The sequence below is a fragment of the Rissa tridactyla genome, chromosome 5 (assembly GCF_028500815.1).
Source record: "Rissa tridactyla isolate bRisTri1 chromosome 5, bRisTri1.patW.cur.20221130, whole genome shotgun sequence".
Lineage (NCBI taxonomy): Eukaryota > Metazoa > Chordata > Aves > Charadriiformes > Laridae > Rissa > Rissa tridactyla.
Genome location: NC_071470.1, coordinates 68,657,794 through 68,681,939, shown reverse-complemented (window position 1 = coordinate 68,681,939; position 24,146 = coordinate 68,657,794). Strand labels below are relative to the sequence as shown.

The window sequence follows — 24,146 nt, the reverse complement described above, 5'->3', positions numbered from 1 at the left end:
ATCTCCCCTCCCTCCCCCCATCCATTTCTTGACCTTCATTTGCCCTGAAAAACATTCCATAATAATTTAGCTTGTTATGGAAGACGTTACTGACACACTTCAGCCTCTTTCACTGCCAAATGTTACAGATTTACAGTACACTGTAAAGATGAAAGTACAGGCGTAATTACCTTATTTCTTCCTTTTGTAGATGACTTCTGAATTCTCAGCCCCTCTACACCCCACAAGTCAGTCTCCTGAAGGAAAAACCCAAGACAGGTCAAGCAGAAACTGCGCACAGGCAAAGGAGCGGGCATGTGGCTTCTGGTTCCCCTCTGGGTATTGAGCCTGGGAAGAGCAGAGAACTGCATGACGTTTCTTTTCTGAAATAAGTGGTGTTACCGGTTTGGCCAAGAGAAAATCTTTATGCTGGCTCTACTTGGGACCCTGTCCCATGTAGATAGCAAAGCCTTTCCATGCAATACCTTTTGGATTCTGTTTTGAATACTGTTTCATGATCATATGATAACCCGATCTTAAAGACATACATGCAGTGGTAATTAAATTTTTGGCCAGGGAGTCATTGAATTGATACCCAATACAAGTGAGATTATTCAATCGGATATATCAAGGTCTGGTCTAATTTCTTTATTTTCACACAATAGGATGCTCAGACAAGAACTCTCTGCACCTGCATATGTATCGATATCTAGAATTGCACTCTATCAGCCGTATTCATAACTGCCGTCACCTTTCAGAAAGGAGTTCTTTCAAAATGCTAATGGTATACACAGTTAGTAAGGATTGTCCTCTCTTTGTACACCCTGGAAGTAGTAAGGTCAGAGTCACCAGCTGGACTTTGCATTCTTGTGACAGAGGCAGGCCGTCCTCTCTGACTCGCCCACACACCGTGGAGAGGAAGCTGTCAAGGAGGTTCTTTTCTCTGTCTCTCATTTTCTACTACATTCTCACTCACTGCTCCTGCATTAATGGCCTTGTTCAGTTCAACAAGATTTTTATGCATGTGTTTCGTTGTTGTTAAGTATTACACTATGATGAAGTAGCAAATCCTTTTTTTCAGGGGATGCGTTGAACGAATATCCTTCAGGGGATAAAAGCAGGTCAGCTATTTCAGTAGGCAGCATCTCCAGATGTAATTCCTCTATGAATTATATACACAGAAACTTGCAGACACTCTTAACCGAACTGGCATTTGTAAAAGAAGAGGCAGCAAACTGAAGAAGCTAATTTTCTACAGCAAAAATCCTACAATATGAGTTGTATCTGTCTTGTACAGACCGACTTCATTTAACTCCCAAAAAAAGGTTTACTTTGATTTCAGCAGATTTGGTTACTTTGGTTTTGTAAGTCAGGTCATATATACTGTATTTAAAGAATTCTTTTCAGAGAATGGCAGAAGTAATAATTGGCAGGATGGTATAATTATGAACTGAGAAATTGTTCTGTATGATGTGAACTAAAAAAAGTGCCGCATTGCTCTAAATTAACGAAGGTCTCCTGTAATACAGGAAATAGTAAAAATAGAATCTCAAATAAATTAAACATGCCTTAGCAATCCCATAACAGATAAAATAAGTTTATTTCAGTTGCCAGAGAGATAAATATAGTGCACAATATCTGTATAAACAGACATATAATCCATAAAATTTACTAGCAGTTTAAACAGTCATTTTGTCAAACAAGAAAAGAGACAAGGAATGATAATTATGTCATCTGCGTATCTTTTTCAGGGCCAGGCTGCAGTGCCCACTGATGACAATCGGTATTTTGTGAACTTAGCTGTTTATCTTGGCTGAAGAGATAACAATCTAGTCCTCTGAAAGCAATCAGAAAGTTTTCATCAGACTTGAACAGTGATGTATAAGGAGTAATTCCGGAGGATATTATGTCCTGTGGGCACACTTTTCCCTTACAGTTTCTCAAATAGTTTATTTTCAGTCCCAGATTATTTGCTACTACTTTATACCAGCAATATTGCATTCTCCAGTCGGGCTGTCTGCTGAAGCAACAGAAGGGTAGAACTGCAGACTGCTCCAGCTACCTCCCATCCATATATTCAGGTATCAAACGCAATGAAAAAGCATTAGCACAATTTACAATTTTTTGACTCTTTCTAAAGCTAGTGATTCTTTGACCTACGTATGAAAAGGTCTGCCACAGAATTAATATCAAACCTGGAGAGGAGACACTGGAACTCAAGGAAGATGCGAACCCTGAGCCTACTATTACCCACATTTAGTTTGGGTGGTGAAGAGAAGCTTAGCTCAACTATGTCCTCCTAGATTTAAGGTAGTATTTTTAAGCATAACTGTTATTTTGCCATCCACGAATGCTACCCCAACTTAAGGGGTGGGGACAAAATTAGAAAAGAGTTGAAGGGGGAAAGTGGAGGAGAAAGGGAATCAAGCAACCAAAGGTTGTATATAATGTGAAGGTAAACACACTTTGTAAATAGTACCACTATGTCTATTAACTAGAGGTCAGACAGACAGTAGGCCAGATTTAGGAATGTATTTGTGAGATAGTAACTAGAACATCCTTGTGACTTTTTTTTTTTTTTACTTTGACTGTGATTAGTAAAGCTTTTTTTATTTGTTTCTGTCAGTTTGTGTTAAATCATCGCTGAAGAAAAACCAAACAATCTGCTTTATTTGCTTCATAAATATAATTATAAACTTGCCAGAACCAGGTTAGCCACAAATTAACATGACAGCTACATTCACTTTCACATGGATTATTTATGAAGAAACTTCAACAGGGTAAAGCTACTGATAGGACCAGGTGTTGCTGTAGAAGCCAATAGAGTTGCTATAGTGACAGGCCACAAGAGTGGTCTAAAAGGTATGATAGATGACAAACATCTTGCAATTTGCAAGCCAGCAAAGTTTGGCGTTTAAGAAATATTGGTTACATCTGCAAATATATCTTCTCATATGAGAAAAGGCAGGTATACTGTATCAGGGTCCACATTAAGCTAATATACTCCCTTGGCTCTCTTATGCCTATACATACTGTGTTGCTCTCAACGTCCACATACTAACTGAATTACTCCCTCCCTCCTTGCACATACAGATAGTATCTTCTTCCTTTCCTCTAAGCATTAGACTTAACAAATGTCCACAAGGTGATTCTCCTCAGTATCTCTGGAGTTTCCAATATATGCTATTTGTGGTGGCACTGGATTTTAAATATTTAAAATTCATTCACCTTTTTAGATCTCTGAGCTGCCATAGAAACTGGCAGCAGTTTTTCCAAATAAATAATACAACATAAACCTATTTTATCCATCAGTTAGTACTTCTAGACTAAACAACAACAAAAAAACCCAACAAAAAAAAAATCGAAAATCTCCATAATCATAGAAAAAGAGGAGGCCTACTAAAGCTGTTAGTAAAACCTGTTCAGAGCTGTCTTTACCATGCCAGAACTTTCCGTGTGGATAAATGTATCCGTTGATATTTACACGCACTGTAAGGTTCTTTCTTTTTCCTTCTTGAATTGCAGGAGGTCAGAAACACCTTATGAATATACTTGACAAGGCTTAAGCCAAGAAGCAAGAATCACAAGGCTAAGAAATGAGAAGAAAAATAAAATAAAATAAAAAGCCCTGCACTTTTGCAAAAGCATAATATTGAAAGAACCAGCGGCTATTTAGGTGGTGTCAGTGACAAACTGGTACTAGCGTTCAGATCAACATATGCAACGCTACACCCCTCTGTACAGAAAGCATGAAGTCATGGTAAACTAGTCGAACAAGAAATTAATGCGACGAAAGCCACATTTTCAAACTGGTATTAGCTGCGATAGGGACACTTGAAGTGACACCATTGCAGTGCTGAGATGTATAATATATTTAAGGCTCAAATTAATCTTTTAAATTGCCTTCTGCATTTCTGTTCTAAGTCACTTGTGTTACTTCCACAATCCATTTTTTCCTTCTTACATCTTGTGATAGAAATACTAAACTAAACTTCAGTAGAAATCATAGAATCATAGAACAGTCCGGGTTGGAAGGGACCTTAAAGACCATCTAGTTCCAACCCCCCTGCCCTGGGCAGGGACACCTCCCACTAGACCAGGCTGCTCAAAGCCCCATCCAGCCTGGCCTTGGACACCTCCAGGGATGGGGCCTGAACAGCCTCCCTGGGCAACCTGTTCCAGCGCCTCACCACCCTCATAGTGAAAAATTTCTTCCTGATAGCTGATCTAAATCTACCTTCTTCCAGTTTGAGAAATGGTCACGATTTCCTTCTTTCTCCAAGGCTAGAAACTTCTGAACTTGTATACCCCTATCCATTGCTAGAAAGGGAAAATGAACAAGCACCAAGCATTGCAAATTTCAGCAGTTACCTTTCTTGATCAAAATAAATTATAGTTTATTTCAGCACGTGGTGTGGCCTGGCTATGTGAAAGAAAGCATTGACCAAAATGACTGCGTTTTAACAACTGGAAAAACAGCACACATGACGTGAGTTTGCTGCAAGCTGCTGGAAGTTAAACCTTTCCACCTAAATGGTGTAGTACACATGGTTATGCAAGCATCCAATGCAGCTCCTAACTCATCATGTGTGCTAGCTCACCCAGTGACCAGGGCAGAACAGTATAACTGTTTTCAACATCTACTTCATGAAAAGTCATTTCATTCAACCAAAGTCATCTTTGTTGTGTTGAAAGCTGCATTGTATTAACGTAACTGCTTCACAAGCAGAGGGAGGAGGAAGACTCCCGCTGGCTGAACAGTGAGCAAGAAAAAGATTGGGGTTGTGCCCCCCATAATGCTGCGTGTTACACAATTAGCCAATTAATGACTGCTTCACTGCAGCCTAATTGCATGCTGGCAGCACGTAATGTATGGAGAGATGCACCCAACTCTCTCCTTAGGGGCCTTAGGGTCTTTAACCACGTGGCTGCCTCCACCATCATCACAACAGCTATTATCAAACAACTTGCCTCTCCATTGCCATCACCTACTTGTTCCCCAGTGGTCAGAGCACGCATGCTTTCCTCAGCCTCTGATGATGCTTTCTTCCACCAAACTTCTTCTCAAAACCCCACAGCCCTGAACAGGGCATGTTAATCCACGTCCTTAAACAGCGTGTGCCTTACTGCCTGTTTCTCCCTGTGCGGCCCAGGTTGCTTTTGTGCCTTTTACCTGACTGTTGGTTTGTCCTCCATGCGGTGGTATCCATCACCTTGCTATATAATTCACTGTCATCAATGGCAAGCTGTCTTCTCCCCGAGAGCCGGCAGTGTCACACTGTGCTGTTCACCAGAGAAAAATCAACAGAAATCTCAAGATTACACCTCTGCTGACATATCAGTTGTGAAAGAGAAGTTTGCTACCTGGTGTGGGCTACTGACTGATGTCATCTTGCAGTACGTCAGTCTGATCCAGTCTGATTTTTACTTGTAAACTGGCCATCAGAAGTGAAAAGAAAAGAAATACAAGGATATCTCCACTCTAGCCATTGGCCATACACTGGGGGATGTGCTATGATGTACTATACTGCATTACATGGTGCAAGACTCAGTATATTTTAAAGGCTTATTAAAAAATTAAAAACGGGCTGCTTTCTATCTCAGTATCTCTCTTCCAACCACTGGAATATTCATGTTCTCTACTTTCCTCTCTAAATTCTGTTAATTTTATATGAGGCCTCACATAAAGCACTCAATGATCACATGAACAGAAAACTGCAAATTCTCCATTTTTCACTTCTCTATATCAATGGGGAAAAAAAAAGAAAGAAAAAACAACAGAAGAGAATTAACTGAAACAACAAAAAATGCTACAGTTTATGAAGACTGGAACAGTCTTCTAACCCAAGAAACTTGTGGCGTTGTGGTGCACTTTGCAAAGGCAAAGCACGTCAGAGGTCTGAATTCCAATGAGCCAACTAAAAAAAACTATTAAGACCTAAGAAATCTTCTAGACTTCAGCGAAATCTGTCTTGAAAGACCTAGCATGTATAAGTCTTATGTCACTGCAGTACTTTAGTTTTGGGGGGGTTTTGTTGTTTTTTTATTTGTTTGTTTTTTAAAGACCAAATACAGACATGAAAAATATTTATCATCATAGGGGAAGGAAAATGGATTGTTAATGCTATATGAAAATGTTATTTACAGAGGCAAAACAAAATGCATTATAGGCAGAAAGCCAATGTTTTTTGACTTGCTTTGCAAATGTGAATATTCTCCAATCAAATGTATTTTAAGTAGGCTTGCTTTGATTAAAAAAAAAAAAAAAGAAAAAACACACAAACCAAAACAGCCCTTCCTCAATGAAAACACAATTTTTTTAGTTCCTCATAAGATCTTGTGGCTGGTAAAAATTAAGAGGAAGTGGAGACTGGATAACAGCAAAAAAATGAATTCATAACAAACATCTACCCCTTGTATTACATGAGAAGTGGAACATAATGCGAAACTTCTAAGTTTAGCATTAGAAGTTTAGTCTTGAATTCTCTACAATTTAAAGAAAGAACAGAATTTAAAAAAATACACTCTCATTCAACTCTAGATGGATTTTAGAATCGGAGTTGGTTTTTTTTATGAAGATGCTAAAACACTCCTCAAGAAATACTCAGAGGGTTTATTTCAATATTTAATAACAAAAAAGGTGAAACAAAAAGTTTTCTTCTGCACGGTACTGAATAATTTAGCTTTTTATTGATCTTTACAGGCTTATTTTCAATTGATTTTAAAATACAACTACTGAAATTACTTCTGTAGCTGCAGAAGACAAGAAGAAATAGGCACAGATGAGTCTTTAAAGAATACAAATGTAAAATACAGTGTCTGGATAACTTTAGGTAGATGTTCTTTGCCAGCCTCCTCCAGTACTCTCACTATTTTTCTTCTAATGTATAATAAAATTTTAATATGATGGTTTGCAAAAAACCCCAAACAGACTACATATAATTTCCATTCTTTTCAGATTCAGAAAAACATAACCATTGTAAAATAACAGTCCATTTACAGTATCACCACATCGTAATTCAGCTTTTTTTTTTTTATCATTTCCTTGCGCGCCCTATGTGGCAAAATTATAACACTTATTGAACAGAACAGCTTTAAGACTTACAAAGGTATTTGCTATTATATCAAATGACTTCTCTCCCATTCAGAAATGTCCTAAAACCAGCTTATTTTACAGTGCTCATGCAAAGCACATACATTAGAATTTTAAAAGGAAGGCAGAAAAAAACCCCCACAAACAAATCCTTATTTCTAGACTTCCTTATGTGTTTTAGAGTAATTCTATCATTTAGCCTTTCAATTGTAAAGACTGTGGTTTAGTATACAATAAATTGTCATTGTAATGACAAATTATTCTTGTTCTGCTTGCAGAACAAGAAAGTAGATATAGTAGATAAATTAATCACTGCAAAACATTCACTGAATTCTGCAATTAGAGCTTTATCATTGAACAATGACATTCCCATAAATACTTTTACAAATCTTTATTTTTAGGTAGAGGAGCATTACCCACCTTGCATACTACATTCTTTACACACCAGGAGCTAAAAAGTAGCAAAATTAAGTACATAGTCCATAACTAGTAATTTTGGAACATTACAGATAATCATTCATAGGGACAGAGCCTAAATCTTTTGTACTACGTACAATAAATGTATGCACATGGCCTCTGCATGCCACCCTTTCTCGTGCTGTGCGAGACAGATGCCTGAAAAGAGAGTCTCTCTCTCCGAATGTGGAAAAGCAAAGACATCGCAAATACCTAATGAGGTTTCTCCTATTTCTGTGAAGATGATTCATACATGAACTGGACCAATAAAGAAACTGGTCGCAGACTTCTTTATGACCATCTCTTCTAAACATGTCCAGATCCAAGGAAGTGGAAAGTTTGCAGACACAGGCTGAATTCAAAGCAGCATTAGTTTTGGATTCATATGAATTTTGAACTGATTCCTTAAAGAGATTTCTTTCAAGTGCTTTTGTCCTTGGATCTTGGATAAAGTTTAGAAGCATATGGTGCCTTAATTCCAAGACATCCAAGCCTTGGGAAATCCAGTAACTGATTCATGATCATCTTTCTTCAGAAAAACAAAAAACAGTCACTGCAGATATTCTTTGAAAAAGCATTTTTCAAAGCGCAGCAATACTTCCGTGAAGAAATATGATAATTATTCAAATTAATTTTATACAGTAAGGAAAAACCCCACATATTTGAAAAAAATGGTGCCAATCAGAACATGAAGATCAAGGGAAAAACATCCCTCCAAAAGCAGAAATCTTTTTGGGAAACAGCAGGAAAATACTGAAGCATTTCCATATATATTTGAAATACTTTCTGTATTGTCAAGAATCAGCTTACAGCAAAGAGGCTCCAAAGTGAATGCTACAGAATATCTGGCTGGAAAATATTGAAGTAAACTTGGACTATTCAAAGAAAATTCTGAAAGAAAAAAGCCCAATAAGAAGTTCAAAAGTGAACAGAAGCTTGATGAAAAGTACAATTAAAATCTCATAGAATGAGACCTCCACAGTAATTCTTAAAAATAACTCAACTAAGCAAACTCACATGGTTCCTCACATAGCTGCTTTCAGAACACTGGATCATAATTTAAGATCAAACGATTCGAATACACTTGTTCAGATTACTCTTATTCATTGCTATTTGATGAGCTGGCAGTTTGTCCTGAGATATTAGGTTAATTTACTAATTAATTTTCAAAGTTAAAGTAAGATGCGCTTTGCAAGAATGCATTTGTTCTACTAAAATGAAAGGACAAGAGAATCTTGGTATGTTTAATTCAGATCTCCCCTAACCTGGCTATGAAATTACACCGAGTTTGACAAACTTTTTGGATCCAGAAGCATTACAAGTCTGATCCTCTAGCTTAAAAGAGGAAAACCCATTTCTTGACAGCTTCACTTACAGAAATCATAAAATTGCTTATATATTGTTCCATATACAGCATTTGTTAACTTACTGGGAGTTTGCTGATGCCTATTTATACGGTTCTGTGTATGCCTATTTATGTGGGTGACGACCACTGTAGTTCAATAAGGATAGAAATGCTACAGAAGTGGTCAGAATAAAACTCCAGAGAGCTTTATGAACAGAATTTCAGTATGACAGACACAAAGGGCTTTACTCTGTAAGTAGGCGGTCATTGTTTCGCAAGTGGGAGCTAGAGACAAGTAGGAGCATGAGCAGTACTTGGTGGGGCACACTGCTCCCGGTACTAGTCCAACTTTAGCAACGTACGTGAATAGAGGTAAGGCAAGTAATATACTGAATCTTTACCAACTGTAACTCTCCGAGTGACGAAGACGAACCCAGAAATACAACTGGATTGGGAGGTTGGAATGTAGTGGAGGCAGCTATAAATGATATATCTCTGCTTAAGTGCATTTAGGAATAGGTTTACAGAAAGGCAAAGAGAATCTGAACAATGAAAAAGTTGGTTTATACTTATTAAATATAACTTCCCAGCCATGACTGCGCAAGTTCATAATTTATTCCACTGTGTTTTTTATCCTGACTTAATAAACAAAACACACATGGAACACATTTTCAGACTGCAATCAACCACGAAAAAAGACCTGAGCTTAAAAGACGGAAACAGTTAGACTTTTTCCAAATTCATGTGATAGTTTCGAGCCCTTATTATACCACTCTAGATCCAATATGCTAATCTAGTTTACAAGCAAATGCAACATATTTCAGGATCTTGATCTTCGAGATTTGTCTCTATGCTTATTTACTTGTTTTATTCTGGAGCAGTTTTATTGCATTAGGTTGAGCTCAATTTCCTGACTTTTGTGGAACCTGGACAACTGGTATCAACCACAAACCATGGACTTCAATCAAAACTTGCGTAGTACACAAAGGTAAACAATGAGCACTTGGGGTTTAGGGCTTTTTCTTTCCCTTAAGACCAGGCCACTGCTTTCAAAAGTAGTGGATCAGATTATACAACCTCATTTATTATCTTTTTAGCCAATGACTTTTGTGCCAATTTATGACTTCAGAACTTTAACGATCAGCATTTGATGAGGTCATGCTTAGAAAAATCAAGTTACGAAAATTCAGTAAGAGGATAATCATTAACTGCCGATCTCAGGCTATCTCGAGACTTGAATTAATCGACTGATTATTTAAGAGAGTAAACACCTGCCTGAGTAATTATACCTAGTGTAGCAATAAATGTAACCCTATTCTATAGAGTATCATCATATGATTCATGCATGGAGTCTTCCTGGGCATTATCTTATAGAATATACTTCACATTCACAGACATTCATCTGAAGCCTGACAAGCTGGTGCTGTATTTTAATTTATGGGAATTATGGTTAAAGGTGATCTGAACAAACAGTTGAGAATCGAAGCAGTAATTAGTGGAAGCAAGGAAGTGTGTAACGATTAGGGATAAATAAAATAAAGTCATTTTCTGGTAGAGGGTGTCAGAAAAGTTCTCTGGGAGAATTTTAAATGAAATTGTTTTATGAAAATGCAGCATTATTATGTGGATTAATGATCCATTAATGTCTATCATTTATAATTATAATAAAGTTTACTACTTGAAGTTATGTAAAATAATATTGTATTTGATATATCACCATGAAGTTGTAGGATCAAACTATTTCAGTTAACTGTTCATATAAGCTGGGACACTAAGCTGCCTCATTACGTTGTAAAGTAACAGCCTTCAGGACTCATTTCTGCCTCTTCAGTTCCCTCCTATTCAACTATAATGCATGAGTACTGCATGAAGCATACTATCCTTAGGGTTTAAACCTCCTCTTATGGTCTTTTCTTTTTGAAAACATTATCTGAAGAGGATGCATCTTTACTTACCTACTTCTAAAGCTTCACCAGCACAGTAGCCCCAGCAATTATCTAGGTGAAGCTAAAGGGTCATTCAGGTGGGTCATACAGACGTTGGGACCCACATTCTCTGCATTTGCTAAGCAATCGGGATTACAGTGCCAGAAAAGACATTTAAAAACATACTGGACACAATCATCCCTTTCTCTCACGGAGGGACAACAAAGAAGTTGCTAAGCATAAAGAAAATAAATACCATTGCCACAGTGCCAATGCACTATCTACGTTCTCCAAGACACATTGCCAAAGCTTTATGGAGCCTTGGCAACAGCTGGGGAAGCAGCACGTGGATCAGGGGTGGCCTCTCCCAGAACCGTGTCTATCTTTCCTTTTTTTATTTATTTTTTAAATGCACTTAGGTGTAACGATCACTTAATGACCAGCCCTGAACAATGCTGAATTTTCCTGGATCAGCCAGATGTGCTAGACCAGGATTAGAGAGAGACTGCTGTAGTAGCTCACCTTGACAGATGCAGAAGAAAATGGAGGTATCCAGTAAACAAATCACAAGATCTTCATTTGGGCGCTTCTTGCAAAGAGGAGAAAATCCCATTGTTCACAGTTCTGTTGGGGTGACGCTGGCTACAGCAGCTGTTCCCATCCATCAAGGAAAGCAGCAGCAATACCTTAGGGACAAACGAAAGATTTTTGTAACAGTACTGTTGCCAGCTTTCACTCTTTTTTTCATATAGAACTGGCAAACACAAGATAAGCGATAGTCTGCACCTCCAAAACAGGATGTGGGATTTGAGAATGTATTGTGAGAAGTATAATTTTCTATAGGACAAGTGGCAACCCAATTTGAGATACAACTGTCATGATCTAACCCTTGAGTGAGTTCACATTTCCATTGCCCATGGTAATATAGTCTACACTGTGTTTAGGTGTATATTTTACAGCAGTAATTAATACTTTTGATTATTTTACTTGAATGGTTCCTGTAGTCTTCAAAGAAACTAAAGCCAATGAAATGGTTTAATTCAGTGAACTGAATTTAACCTGATCCCATCCAAGTGACATTGACTGTAGATGATTTGTAACTACTCTGGGAAAAAATTAGACATAATTTGCATATGAAAAGAAAAATCTGAGATGCTTCCAAAGTTCAGAAACTGGATTTGGTTCATAGGATTTTTGAAGCAAGAAAAGACCATCTAATCTGACCTGTTGTGTAACTAACACAAGGCATGTTCTGCATACAGATCCTTTTTCTGATTCAACCAGCTGGTATTCAGACATGCCTTTAGAAATGTAAATGTTAACTATTTTGAATTCCTAAGTCTGAAAAATGTGCCTAAAATTTTCAAAAGGAATATAATTTCTAGGAGATACTGGCATTACTATTTCTTGTCTTGGATAGAAATCCTGCAAGATCAAATTCTGGCAATTTTGTCTGCTTTTCTGTCACAGGCTACAGATATATCAGTTGTGCAGACAAAAAAAAATACTACAAATTCTTTCAAATGTTTCTAGACATCATAATTCCTGCAAATTCTTTCATACTGCATCTGACAGGGAAACTACCTTCTAAAATGAAAATCTACTACTTGAGTGCTCCTAAAATAATTTAGTTCATAACGTATTTACGGCTCTCATTCAGGCCCCTCAGTCTGACAATGCCACATCTTGATGTCCAATGTTACATGATAACAACTTCATATTATTTAGCTTTCTATCTTTGCACCATTTGCAGACTGCTTCTACGAACAAATAGCCTTTTTCAAATCTGATGCAATTTCACTGTCATCATATTTTAGACATTAGCCTTACACATTCTCCAGGAATGGGATGCCTAACCATAAGAAAAAGAAGATACATGTGAATTGCTACTGGTGAGACAGAGATTTTTGTTTGCAACTGCATCTGGTTTTGTCTTCTCATTGCCACAAGCCTCACTGCTTTCCTCCTACCACTTTCATTCCCCTGTACCTTTTCCTCTAAACTGGCAGTTTCTGCTTGCAAGTGTAGTTTTGTTTCCCCTCAGGCCAACAGCAACAAAAAGGCAAAACCAAAAGCCTGTAAAATATCCTCGCTCTTGCTTCTGTAGTAACAAGTTACAGCCCACCTTGTACAAGGTAACAATTATCTCTCTTCCAATATCTCATCTTTCACATATTTATAAAGGAATGTATTTCAGGTCTGAGAAACTTTCTGGATACAACCAGCAGCACTGCTATGCAATAATCCCCTAAATACCACAGCCATAGCACCATTTTAGCTGCTTTGAAGCCAATCAATGGACATGCCCAATAGCACAGTTTCCCTAGGGAAAGGATTGTCACCGATGAGCAGGAATATTGGTGTGATGCCACGTCCTGTTCTTCTGGGCCTCTACTGCAAAGAACATAATCGGGGAAAAAAGGACAGATCCGTGATGTCCCTAAGTTCCAGTAACTCCTATTTGCCAATAAGCACCACTAGGGCAATAAGCTTTAATTTTCTCTAATTCATGAAGCAAATCAGACTGGCCAATGGCCAATTTTAGAACAAGAGGAGTGTGACAGTAGCTCAAAGCCAGCTGACTCCAGCACAGTACATTGTGCTGTGCTAAACCTGCACTGTGCTAAATCAGAAGCCTTGGTCTGAAGTTATAAAAGTGAATCAATTCTCTTAAAATTTCCTATGAAGACACAGTAGATAGGAAAAAAATATTCCTCGGTATAAACAAAACAGACACCCCCCCAGCTGTATTAGAAGACTAAATGCAACCAATAGATTTTAACTGTTTGAAATTCTATTATATCATATTATCTTATATGTTCAGTGCTTCTGGCTTTTAGGCAATATTTGTCTATGGTTTTACAAGGTTAGGCATAAAAGGATGCTGAACTTAATTCTGATTCACTGTGGGAAGTCTTGCTAAAAGATGAGTGGGGTGAGAAACAATTGACTTATTACAGAGCTTTAAAGAGGGAAAATGAAGGAAAGCTCGAAGTTATTATTAGGTTGCCAAAGTTTGGGACTCACCAGTGTCTACGGGCAATCTATCATAATCCAATTTAAATCCAATTCATATCAATTTGAAGTTATTTCTTCCTCATATAAAACAAAATCAATGGCATTTTGAACTAAATTAATAAAAGTGCTCATACAGGAAGTTGCATAGTTTTAAGCAAACTCTAAAAATGGTATTAAGAGAAGCAATGCACCTCATGTGAAAGTGAGTGATAAGATCGCATGCTGATGAACAGCAATAACAGACACTGTATAGACGGAGACTTATTTGATCAGTTTGCATTCAATCTGTTCTATTTTTGGATATGTGGTAGAGGACCTAAATGCTATCCCTGTTCTTTGAACTAATTTTGCAAAACTCATTGACATTGATAAGGACAGCAGTAGGCCCTTGCTATTGATTGCTTCTGCCTATACATGTCCACAGGCAGGCTCCCAGTAACCTAATGGGAACCTGGTTTCTAAGAATAACTGGCTAAATAATGTATGAACTGTGACACACACCCACCTTGTGTTTATTCACAGCGAAACCTCTGAAATTTCATCTGTAACTCAATTAGGCTGTTAAAATCTAATTGCATTAGGGCAAGCGAGTATTTCTTACTGAGCTTAATTCTTACGAAGGCTGTCAATCCAGTCCTCACTCTCTTATTCTATGGTTCTGGACTTCCTCTTGTATCAAGGCTTGCAATTTCCAGGAAATCTTCACAGATGATGGAATGGTGTAGTACTGTCATCTCATTACCGAATTTTCATCCCAGATGGCTTGGCAGTAACACTCCTCCAGGTCCTGCTGTCAGATAGGAGCTTCATCTGAATTACCTCCATTCCAGGCTCCTGGACACCTTCCTGCCCTTCTTTCCTACACATAATGTCTTCTCCAGACTTTTGTTCTCGCTATACTTCACCCTACTGAAGCATAATGGGGACAGCTGTCTTCACTATTAATGAGACAGGATGAACAGATGTGGGCGAAAGAGCCACTTGCTGTATGACTAGTAGCTTAAGTTCAGAACAGAGACACAGAAATTACAGTACGCTCCAATATGTGGTAGATGCTCACAGCAGTTACTTCACATGCCCTTAGGTCTTTGCGAGTAAATCTACATTACAGTGCATCAAGCCAATTGTTCTCGTTGCTGAGCATGAATTTCTTGGTGGTTTAATTAATTCACCCACAGCATGAGCACCACTGTGTTTGATGCACACTCGTTCTTGAAAAGCTTGGGCATATAATTACTACCATGAAACAAAGACTAATGGACTGGTAGAAGCAGCAGACTAGAAACATGCAGGAAAACAGAAAAGCAGAATTTTAGTAAGACAGGCAAATCTAACTTGGACTCTTTCTGGCAGAAGCTGTCATCACAGAAAAAAGTATATATCGACATACACATATATATATATTTTTATCTTCACTCATTTTCCCTCCCCAAAGGCTTTGTGGATTGAAAAATGACTCTTCTTAGTTTTAAGTTTTACCTGGAGTTGTATTTTAAAATTATGCCTAGTCATATTTTTATTTGTTGGCTTAAGAACACTTGGGGCAGACTGAAACAGGAAAATCATAGTTTTCATTTGCCTTTGTTCTTGAAAAGCTGGTTTATGTACCCTATGCAGCGAGATGAAAACCAAGAAAAGGAAAAATTAAATCACAGCAATAAAATATGTAGGCACTTCTCTGACTTGTCCAATAAATGTGCTATTCCAGATAAATGGGAATTCTGTTAGCATACTCCTTAAATACGAACGGCTTTTTCCCTCTTCTCTCTGAATTCTTCTATAGCAGGGTATAACCTTCCAGCTAGCTCTCATGGCATAGCTGCAAGCCTTTTGCTTCTGTGAATTTCAGGCTTTCCTGAAATCAGGCCGCAGGAATGCAAGTTCTTCTCGTGATACTGATTTTCTTACTTTATTAATCTGATTACACTTCTAATTTATGGAACTAGCATGTTTTGACGTGTGCTTTTCTCATAGAAAGAGAAGGTTAATATAGCCCTGCTTTTGCAACAAAAAAGTCTATTCCTATACTTAGCAGGAAAGTTGCTGGTTTAAGCCAAACAGAGAATTACATACGCTCATTAAAAGATTTTGTTCGAATCTTTAATGCAGAACAAAGCTACTACAAAAAGTTGAAAAAGTAAAATTAAACCTGAATTAGAGCACTATCAAGAAACTCAATCTTATGACAACTTGATAACAGTTTAAATTACAGCATTACGTCAGTCAAATCTCTGTATTTAGACTCAACAATAGAAAGCTGAAGAAAAAAAAAATTGCCACCTTTGATCTCAGATTCAGATTAAACACTTGCATGCTGTACATCTTAAGCAAGGGGGTAATAACTAACAGCACAGGCAAAGGTATTGCTTGTTTATTCCATGACAACCTGAGGTTTTCCCCTTTGTACAGAAAAATATTTACTGAATCTATGACAAGCTGATTTCAGGCCAGCTACTGGGACCTCATCTGGAATGTACTAATTGGAAAGGAACGTGTATACAAGGGTCCCAAAACCCAGATGATTGCCTTGATCAGCAGGCTATGTAATTAGGGCTCTATTTCTGGGTTTTCATGATAATTTGGAACTTAGTGTTGCAGTGCTCTCTCCAATAAAGAACAAAAATAAATGTGGAAAACGCAATATTGTATTATATGTGGAATCCTTCTTTTCCAGCCAAATCTATCAACATTTGCTTTGCAGTTGCTAGCAAAATCTTTACTTCTCTTAAGAAATACTCTTGCTTCACTTTAAGAAAACAAGACAATGTTTTCACACTCAGCAATACCCTAAAGAAATCCAGGCATTCGTTGGAGAATGAAAAAAAAAAAGAGAATAGGCAGAAATAAACAAAAGGGGTCAAGCTATCATGAGGATTTGTAGGTACATCTCAGAGAACAAAATCCGTACAAATGGGAATAAACAAACCCTCCAGTGTGGCAGGTCCTTCCCAAAGGTTTGTCACCTCTGATTCACACCGACAAACTCGTATGGGTCTCTTCCCTGTGTTCAGCGCTACAGTAAAATCCCAAATAAATTTCCAATTTAAAGAAGAGTTAGTGTCAGCTGCCAATCAACACAAGTTCTGCTTTACTATCTATCCAATTTATTGCTCTAAGAAGAGCCCCAGCTGTAGTTTGCCTGCTCACTTTATTTTGTATTTTTCTTACGCTGTTGCAGCTTGGTTTTACACACTTCCTTACAATCCTTGATAAAGCTGTTGCAGTCTGTTCATGTTCAAATCCTGTGCATTACACATGCAATACAGTGGTTTCTCTTGGTGTTCCCGAGCTATTCATTATTGTCATCATTTCAGCATACTGTGCTGTTACTGCAGGCTGCCAACTATTGTTTTTCATGTGCATAGATTTTATGCCTAAAGAAAGACACCTACTATTGTTATTTAATAAAATGACTATAATAATACTACCTTACGTTTATATAAATCCCCTTTCATCCACGAGTCTTAAAATACTCCATGAAAATTTTCTTCCTTGGATATAATGCTATGGATTGTTGACCTGCCACTGAAAAAACAGCTCCTTTTAACATGCAACATATCTGCTTAACGGCACAAAGCAGCACTGCACCATTTTGTACATGCCTTTAGGACTACATCAGCTACAGAAGACGGTATCACAAGCATCCCAGCACAGAAGCACAGCTGGGCAACGTTAGAAGCTATCAGTACGGACCAATTTGCTGCTCCCATGGTCACTGCTACCAAGAAGACAGGGCCACAGGTCTGCTGGCCCAAAAAAAGTAGATTTAAGGGGAAGTCTGAGGCACTGCTTGTAAAAATGGATGAAAGGGACTCAACAATAAAGAGAGCAGTGTCTAAGCTGCTAAGGTGCATTTTTAATCATGATTATATCCAAACACCTAAACCCTCAAACAAGAAATGCACAGAGCTTGAATTTAAAGATCCATGGAAGAAGCAGGTGAGCTGCTTAGCATAAATGCAAACTAAAACCACTCTTCTTGTCTCTCTAGCTCACAACTGAAAGAAGGCCCTGACACTATGAGAACTTGTGCTCTACTCACCTCCATGGCTAAACTAACGAAATGGTTTACAGTAAGGTTGTTCATTTACCAGATTCATCCCTTTTTGGAGTGCTTTGATTTGGAGATTGAAACTCCATGACAGCACCAAGTACTACTATTTCTCATAAGTGCTGTAGTGAAGGCTTAAAAAGGAAGGGAGAAGAGATGGGATCGCATTATTTCCACAAAAGATATTGAAACGCTATGCGGCAAAGCCTACTTTGTCTATGCCCCTCATCACCTACACCTACAACATCAGTTAGGTCACTTGCAAGGGTCACTTGCACTGTGCCACACTATGACTTTGAAAATGCTGTTCACCTATGAAATAAATGTAGGGCTTCATAAGCTTAACCATAAAATTATTTAAATTTGAGATGCTTTCCACCCAAACTCCTTCTGTACCTAACAACAAGAAAAAAAAGTATTTTTCTAAATACGTGCCCAACATAAACCCTTGAAGCTCTATATGCACATCAAGGACAGCACATGACCCTAAGTTTGTCTGAATCTGTTTCTGTTGAAAAAGGCTGTTATAGTATTGGCCCTGTTCTTATCTCTTGAAGACAGTAGCCCAAATTCTTTCCTGTTACACGAGTCCAATCTCAACATTGATTTCAATGGGTTTCAGTGGAATAACTGAAAAGAGAATTTGGCCCGTAATCTCTGACTTTATCATATAACTAGTAAGTGCTTGGGTAAGATTAGATTAAAAGATAGCCCAGGGGGATAATTCAAGGTCTTGAGAACCTTTACTGACACCAAAAGTCTCCTGCCTTTAGGTAAAACACAAAACAAAGTGCCTTTAAAGCACTGTACTCTTCGAATGGGGGGAAACCCTTAACTAATATGCTAACTGATGTTTCTCTTCCTCCACCAATAAGATAAATAAGAGGGAATACTTACATTCTAGAAGAGAATTCAATTTTTCGTTTTCTTTCAAAAATTTGTATGTGGATATACTTGATTGTCTTAGGGAAGGGAATAGTTTCAGGTTTTTTTTAATCCTACATACAACATAGCTAGAAACAGCAAGCACCTCAATACACATTTATCTACAAAGATCTTCTTTTGGCTTCCTTTGAGTTTGTTGCCTAAATATATGCGTCTACTTTCTGTTGCAGGCTGCTCTGTGCTACAAGTTAATCGGTCTGTGAGCTAAGGGATTAGAATTTTTTGAAGATTGAGTTGTTGAGTAGTAAAACACAAGGCAGACTCCTACAGCCCCGTGACCTTCAATACTCACAGCAACAAAAAGTTTAAATGCTCGTTGATGATTAAGAAGGTGGCTTATTAGCCTCTGCTCTACTCACCGGTCTTCCTCCCTTGAACTGGACTCAGGCTTGGGAGTTAGCAAGAATCAATCCCCAAAAGCAGAAGTCACTGAGTAAAAAGGACTTGATTGGATTTCACAGCAATGTGGCTGCTTGCTGCTGGCTTTGTGGAGACAAGCACACCACTCTTAATGCTAAAAAAACCCCCACCACCAGAAAAGAAAAGAAAGTCAAGCACTTCTTCACTCTCTGAATTCTTTAGTCATACACTACCGCTTTGTTTATATTACAAAACAATATGAGGCAAGAAAACAACTATGATTTCCGTCTAGCTTAGATGAGAAGACCAAGAAAGATCAACGCCGTATTTACAGATTTTAGAAAGATTTTCATCTTAATAGGTGCAGCAGATAATCTTATTCATGAAGTAAACAAAGAATGCCTTGCCCAAACAACCTTGAACCTCTGATGTAAAGGTAACTGAGAAATCAAATGCAAACGGTAATTTTCAAATCATTTTTCTAATAAAATTACACTTGAAGGCCAGAAGGAATAGGGAAGATACTAAGAGCACAGGATCAGTGAACCAAAACAAGTCCCAGGAGTAATGGGTAACTCACAGCCACTTTTGCAAGCTTTTGTGTATTTAGATTTTTATTCTAAATTATGCCTCTGGAAACAAAATCTAGCCCGGGTTTAGGTGCCTGCAGAAATATATTTTATGAAGAATGCCACTGGAAGCTTTAGGCTTGCAGATGCCCCAGCCCTGCTCTCTCGCCACCCTCTGGAGAAGGCACGGATCAGGGCCATGGTCCCCTGCTCCCTTTTTAGTTCACCTCAGGCCATATTGTCAGGCCTGATACACATTTAATTAGCAAACAGCTGTGGCTGTTAGAGATGCCACAGCCTGACTTGTTTGTTACTGCCCCTCTGCCAGAGGTTATCATCTTCTCAGGAGAATGTTTCAGAGCTGCTTTATAGTCGAGCACTTAAGTTAAAAGCCATTGTCATGGCCGCTTGAGTTGAGTTTGCAGACTTTGCCTTCAAGGCAATGCCCTGACCCTGGCGGAAACGGCAGTGCCCCGGGCAATAACAACAGCTTTTAGTTCACCATAGACGCTACCTAGGCAAAAGCCTCTCAGCAACCTACAGCTCTGGTAGGCTTCATTACCATCCTTAAGTTACACCATCATAAACCATAAAGAGATGTAATACCTGTCTGCGGCCCTCGCTGCTCTTGTCTCTTAACTCTTCCTTTCTTTCTTCTCCAAGCTTATATCTGTATGGTCAAAATCAGTGATGGCTGTTAATATAGAGAAGGAACATTTCTGTGTCTTCATTGCTGACTGGTTGAGCAGCATAATGAATCTACTTATTTTTCAATGGTGTGGTATGGACTCCAAAAGCTATTCCTAAAAACAATTTCAACAAAAATAAAATGATTCCAACTTAACCCCGTATGCAACATCAAACTTGCTGCACAATTACAGGCAACTACACTCTGCCAACACTGTTAAATTGAGGACCTCTCTTTTCCTGGCTCTGCTACTGCTGGACAGCTTCTGTTCCCACTGCTTTGCCTCCATCTGTGCTAACAACAGAATCCTTTTTGATTAAAATGTTGCTGTGTTGTATCGTGAAAGCTCACTTGAACTGAGCTCTTGCTTCACTTAGAAATATTTTTCCCCAATTTGGATGCAAGATATAAGCATTTGAGAGTTACACCTCCAGCCTGAGGTATTTCAATGAGGGTAAAAATAGATCTTTTAATTAATGTACAGTTTTTCAAGCAAGAAGAATCTTAAGCTCTGGAATAGGCTTTTCCTATTGTCTATATATGTATGTTGGTTGGTTTCTTTAACAATGAGATAATTAACCAACACGTCTCAAAGAATGCCTGGAAAAAGCGCAAGATGGAAAACCCACAGCAGTGGATACACAGCAGTACTTTCTGAAATTGAAAGAAAAATTAGTGTTTCACTAAAGATCTGCTTAATTGAGACACAGAAGGAATGATAACTAGCTAAGTAGGAACCGAGGTCCTAAACACTGAAATGATTATATTTCATGAAGAAATTTCAGGCCGCTTTGGTCTCCACACAAAACCTACCTTTTTTTTTTTTTTTTTTTTTAAGTTGTGAGAAATGTATAGCGTAAGTTTTGCTGTGTTCTCAGGGAGACTGACAATTGCATGGTCATTCAAATTTCTAGTGAAAATACGCTAACTGCAAAGTCACATTTAGCTGTTTTACAGCAGGTAAGAAACATACCTCACAGCAAAGACCGTAAAGTCTGCTTCCCAATTAAAGGAGGAAGGACAAAAATGTAACAGATTAAAGTAGGGATTAATAAGGAAATTACCAGAGGAAATTAAGATAAATTAGTAATTAATTAGACTGTAATTAGGAGATAATTAAATAAATTAAGGAATTTAGGATGTACATTATATGTTCTAGCTAAAACAATAGTTCTAGTTCAAAATCTGATGTCATTAAGCATTTTTGTAATTCTCAGTGACACATTTCAAGTTTTGAATTACGGAAGTTTGCATTTTCAGGTGGGCCTTCAGCCTAACCAGTATCTGTGTTTGAAAACAGTGGAATCAAAGAAGAGTTGGACATGTTTCTTGGGAACTGTTCAAAATTTTGGGAATGATGCAATTCCTGCATTGAAAAAAAGACTGGGTTTGAGTCCAGGGTTGAGGTCCCTTTAGTAAGTGGAACAAGAATCTGATATTTTGCATCAATCTTTCTGAAAGCAGAGAATACTAATGCAGGAGGTGGAGACAAACAGAAAACATCAGGATTCCGGACATCTTCAAATATCAGAACGTGTTCATGCCTGAATTGTATTTCAGGGACAGACTCAGACTAGTTCGTACTTTATCTAAACTGCCCCTTGTATAGATACTTTCAGGTTACTTAACAGGCTGACATTAGGCAGGTTTCACAGGTATCGCAAGAACAGAAGTACTCTTCTCTCTCACTAATGTCCAAACATTTACTAATAAAAGAAGTAAGATCCTGTTTGTTTTCACGGGTCTCCAGAGTTCCAATGCCACTCAGCTCTAACATTTACTTGGAATATGCATTATTTAGGACTTTACAGTTCAACCCAGGTACAGCTAGAACAGGAATTACGTACAGTTCAGAGCTTGGGTGTCTAAGTTAACCACACTTTTACACCAAAGTTCTTACCCTTTTGCAAAATACAATGCTCTGTCCACGGAGGGGGAAAAGGTCTGTTTGTAACAACTCCACAGCGTTGTGCTTCAGCTATTACAAAGCAATCCATTTTCCAACACGCTTAACCAGAGGTAAATTTAGGATTCAAATTATTACGCTGAAATTAGCCTATTATTCCCATCTGATATAAATTCTTCTTAGACTGTGAAGCTACAGAGCCAAAGCCTGATTAAAAATAAAAAATGAGCATACGCTACTTTCTCTATGACAAAATACCTCTCTCTTCAATGAGTTTAAACTTGCAATTATGTTTGAAGACTGATGTCAGATAACTGCTGAGCTTCTGTTCAGGCAGTGAGCACTACCTTTCTATTCACTAGGTACTGCATGGAGCCATAGGCCAGCATCATGAAAATTGTCTCAGTTGCTGATAAAGGGGACAAAGGAGTCTAAGGGATGTTTCTGGGAGGAATCATCCTTAGAAAGGAGTCCCCAACAGTTTTCATGAAAAAACAGAGGCAAATGTCTTCCTTCTGTTCTAGAATCTCTCTCTCTCTCTCTTTCATCAGAAGTCTAAAGTACGTCAGAACACATATGATATATAAATAATCTTTTGTCTAGGTGGTATTAATTACCTGGATGGAAAATGCACTTGCCAAGGAAATCTATATAGGAGCCATGGGAGTCAGCCACTAGAACACGATCATCCTCTAAATAAATATACCTACATAGCAATAAACGGCAGCAGCATGCAGTACAGTAGAACAGGAGGAGTAGAATAATATGTTCAATTGTAAATCACTGTGCATGGAAATTTAGGCAGGCATAATACAATTACCCAAATGGAGGTCAAATGCAATTTCACAGGGTGAATAGCAGACTATGACCATGTATCTGTTTAATTTTTTTTAATTTCAGAATGATCCAGCCATTATTTAACATTTGGAAATATCTTTCATTTTTCATATGCTATTCTGATGAATGCAATTAATTAATTTAGCAGATGATTGCAATTTGCATAATTTTCACAAGGAACGCTTTACTTAATATTTGGAGTTTTTTATTCTGGTCCCCACACTTGAAAGGGAAGGACGCAAAATGAACAGAGACTATTAATCATAACACTTAGCTGAGATCACCTCAAAACACTACCTATCATTATAACCTGGAATAGATAAGTTTGCTGGAGAGGAACAGCACTATAAAACATAAATAATGAAAATATCACATTACATTTATTTTTCTAATTAAAAAAAAATACATGTGGAAACTTCAGATATATCTGACTTGCCTATAAATCTTCCATCAGACATATGAAACAAAATAAATTAAAATGGAAGAGTTCAGATTTTACCTTTCAAATCCGCACCAATGATCTCAGGAAGAGTTCCATTACGTGATCAGTCTCAAGTTGGGTTTCACAAAAATGAGGATTTTGCTCTTTAAGTCCTTCTTCATGCTTTGAAGCTATTATTTACTACCTACATGCTTCATTGTTATTTACTGATATTCAAATTTTGATTTTTCTCCCTTTCCTTGAAGATCTTGATTCTGTAATGCATACAAGAACAAACGAATAAAATGGCCAGGTTTGTTTTTTTTTTTTTTTAAAAAAAAACACATGAAATTTCATCACCATGTTGATTCAAAGCAAGAAGGAGAATTCTACGCAGAGGTGCCGGAGTGAGTTTTACCTCTCAGACACTGCTGCAAACAAATCAACATTCACGAAAATATTTCTATCACTTCAATGGCCAGTTTCTGTGTTAGTTTTCAAAACCAATTTAAAAAAATAAATCATTACCTTTGAGACTGTTTAACCTGTCTTT

General features: G+C 37.8%; 1 long non-coding RNA gene across 1 annotated transcript; it reads right to left on the bottom strand.

Annotated features, from left to right (window-relative positions):
* Positions 1-208: 208 nt before the first annotated feature.
* Positions 209-23,811, bottom strand: LOC128910638 (uncharacterized). Its single transcript, XR_008466802.1, has 5 exons — positions 23,672-23,811; positions 20,348-20,411; positions 19,172-19,326; positions 11,321-11,484; positions 209-327 (listed from the first exon to the last, which is right to left on the bottom strand). It is a non-coding gene; the product is annotated as an uncharacterized LOC128910638 (long non-coding RNA).
* Positions 23,812-24,146: the final 335 nt, after the last annotated feature.